Source organism: Clupea harengus, chromosome 4 (assembly GCF_900700415.2).
Source record: "Clupea harengus chromosome 4, Ch_v2.0.2, whole genome shotgun sequence".
Classification (NCBI taxonomy): Eukaryota; Metazoa; Chordata; class Actinopteri; order Clupeiformes; family Clupeidae; genus Clupea; species Clupea harengus.
In genome coordinates, this window is record NC_045155.1 from 9,843,032 (window position 1) to 9,847,059 (window position 4,028).

The window sequence follows — 4,028 nt, forward strand, 5'->3', positions numbered from 1 at the left end:
TGTTCCACTGTCTGTAAAATTCTGTAGTCCTCTGGAAAATGTGATACTCTGCCACTGAAGTGGTGGATTCGTGCGCAGTAACTACAAGAACCATGATTCATCGCGGCAAAGTGTGGCGGCTTCATATGGTGGTGTCAGCATCTTTTCATTGGCCACAGCAGTCAAAGGAAAATGTGCACTGATCTTTGCAGGTGGGAAATTAATAAAACTGGAAGTAACACATTCAGTGGAAGCATTGGACACAGGGGGAAAAAAACCTAAGCAAATATGTAAGCATGTGCAATTTAGCCTACATTGCGGTGCCATATATTTAATAGGCTTATATATGAAAGAAAAACAGTGCAAACTAATCGTGCTTGTGTTAACAGAACTAGGCTAGATGTTTGCCCACCAAGGCTACAATGAAGTACAGTTATAGTTGTGCTATTTAAACCTATGTCAAAATTCTTCATTATGTCCACTTGATGGCAGCAAATCACAATGGAAGTTCCAGAGGGCTCCCACCCTTGAGTCTGTGTACCTCCTTCACAAGTAGCACCTGCTTGGCTGATTTACATACTATGCTTTCTCTTGTGCTGTCCATAAAAGCGTGTAAATAATATCAATGACCACAATAATGACACATATCTGACTTACATATCACATTTGGGGCTTCACAAAATATCTCAATGCAGATTAGTTTGGTTAATAGTAGGGTCCAAGTAATTGTTAAACCGACTTCAGATTGTACTTCAGGATCTAGCTCAAATTATGTGAATCGTCTATGTGTGAGACTGTGTGTGAATGCAAAATGTTGTTATATTATTGTTATGCAAAATATTCTTAAATGTAAATATTCATATATTTTTCACTCACACAGGGGTATTCCATTAACTGTCAAGGCTATGATAATTGTGTGGATATTTTCTCCTCTAGCCTGAGTCTCACCTCACCAGGCCTCTGCTGACTATCACACAAAGCTGTCAACTTCAGTGAAAGGGCGAGACCTGGAGAAAACAACGCACAGAGGCACTATGAAGTGGATGCCACTGAGGAGCAACAGCTCTCTGTTACTGATTTTAACAGACTACGCTGTCAGCTTCCACACACATCTCCAAAAGTAAGCAACTGCATACATTTATCCCTTATTTTCTTCCACATGCAATTTTCTTTATCTGGAATCAACAAGCAGGTTCTTAGGAGTGTGTGTCCACACGACCACAGTAGTAATTACAAAAGATGACCCTCTGATTTCTAATGAATCCACTATACCAAATAAAATATTATAATCTTTAAATGTTAAAAACTCACATACTGTTGCTTTAATGTATACATTAAAGCAACAGTATGTGAGTTTTTAAAATTTTTATGTTTTTTTTTTCTTGGTAGCTACATCATATAGCGAGCTCACTGTCATTTGTCATTGCTGGTTATGCTGATGCTAATGTAGGTCTGTGTGCTGTTGGCTTGTTAGCTCACTAGTTGTAGACCAAACTCTGCAGTTACTCTTTAATGCATGTCACAGAGAGGCTACAGTATTCAATTTAAAAACCCACTCAGTTTCGTTTATCTGATATGTCTACAACCAATTCTCCCTCTTGTCCTTGACCTTCCCCTTTCCTTGTTCTGTAAAAACAACAAATCTACTTTGGGTTTCAGATTCAAGCCATTATACCAGCCAAGGACTTGAATATCCTAGCACATGCTTACAAAGCATGGTCATTTTCTTTCTTCACTTCATTTGTTGGGTGTCCATTTCTCTGTTGCCAATTTGTTTGAAATACATATTTACATGTTTATATAATTTTTTCTAATTCTGTGGATGAATTGACAGTTGCATTATCATGATGGTCAATCTCAGGTAACTCAAATAACAAGAAACAGGTTAGTATTTTTAAATGGGTAGTGTGACTGTGACTCCAGACGGGTCAGACTGATAACACAGTAAACCGAAAAAAGCCCAGACTGTTGGGACAATGTCTGAGTTGCATTGCTAATGTGCTGTGTTCTATTTGATCTCTATCTTCTGGAACTGAAGCTACAAATATGAATTATGGTCTGTTTTGTTCTCCTTAAAAATTCATGAATTTGCACAAAACCTTGGGGAAAGCAACTGTTGTCTGAGAACATGAACACATGCCTTACAAGGATTCAGTCATGTAATCTAGCTGCTGGAATTGGCTGTGAAATCCCAGTAAGGTCACCCTAGATCTGCTTCAACCAGGAGGAACAGTGGAAAGATGACTGGGAGATAGTATGCTGATAGGAATTATCACCTAAAATAGATAACCTCACTGGATCTAGACACAGCATTTCTGCATTCTGTTGTGTTGCAGAATCTCACCAAACACTAAACACAGACACTGTACGCCACCACAGGAGGCACGTGCATTGTTTAAGCATCAGGAGACATTGGGAAGTATTAAGCAAACACAGTCTTATCTCAGTAGAGCAGGCAAGAGCACATACACAACATGCAGATGGTTTTTGGAAGGACTAATGAGGCAGTTAGTCATGTCTGGTGACAGAAATCCTAGCCTGGGGGAGGGGAGAGAGGGACATTCCCACGGGCTAAACATTTACAGTAGGCTTTTACAGTGTGGCAGCAAAACAGCAAAGTGGTGTCTCTCATGATAATGATGAGGCTATAAAAAGCCAGTGTTAGTTGAGAATGCTATTCTCTGTGACAGTACCACTGTCTCATTTATATATATATAATGTGAGCTATACACATGCTTGTTGACAAATATTATGTAATGTGTATGAATGGACCATTTCTTTAAGGAATTAGATTGTGTGTGATCTCATTCTCTTGGATAAGAACCTGCAGGTTAGTGTTTTGGCTTCATCTGCTGTAGGCTTCATGTTCAGAGCTAATTGTTAACGGTTCTGTTAAAAAGCTGCTACCTGTCATTAGAGGAAATGTTCCACACACATACAAATTTATAGGTGTACACACACACTTTGTCTTTGCTTTCTTTTTTGTCTTTTTATTTTTTGGAGTGCAGGAATTCCTGCAGTTCAGCGACTGTTATTATTAATTTCCTATTGCCCTTTTTCTTTTCTTTTTTTTTCTCTTTAATATTCAATATCTATATATGGATTGTATTAACTTTATGAACTTTGTGAATTTTATGAACTTGCGCATTTTATGAACTTGTACATTTCATGAATTTTATAAACTTTTTATCTCTGCTGTGGGGAGGGTGGGGGTACGTGTGCATAATTGTCTGTGTATTGTTAAAAACCTGCAAAACCTAATAAAAAAAAAAAAAGCTGCTACCTGGCTGTGGACATGGACATTAATATTTGATGACCAGTTATTGTAGCTCATCTGCTCCCATATGGACACAGACACCGTTAACCTATATGGCTTTCTGTTTTACCAATAGTTCTCAATGTGGTAGAGTTGACATCAAACCCTGTTTGAGTACTTAAACCTGGAGTTCAGATGAATTCATGAAAAAAAAAAACAGTTCTTACAGAAAAGCGAGCTACTAACATTCAAATATATTTGGTGTCCTTACCATTTTATTTTTTTTTGTAGTTGAGAGTAGAATGACATTGATGTCCTGTTACATCTCTTGTCATGACAAATATTTTCAGACCCTGTTTGTATTCGTCCAGTTGTATCTGTTTTAATGTTTTAAAGATGCAAACTGTCACAAGTATATTCCATGTGAATTTGGGTATTTTGCTGTAAATGAGAAGGCTTCTACTGGGCTTGACCTCATAACACTGGTCATGATATAAGTGACAATACCTCCATACTGGCTTCCCTGGTCTTGGGAAAGGAAATTAAGTGTTAAGAGTGAAAACTTAATTTGTTGTAAATTATACTTATGATAGCCTACCTTCACCCCAGAACCAACATTAATAACACTCTGTTTTCTCGACTCCAGTAGGCTAATATTTGTATGTTGTCATATTGAGAATCCCATTCATTTAAATTTTTGGTGATCACCAAGCTCAATAAACGTGGTTTCCGAGGAATCCTGAAAAGAGCAAATTTATGTTAGCCTCTGGGATACAGTAGGCTACAACCTACT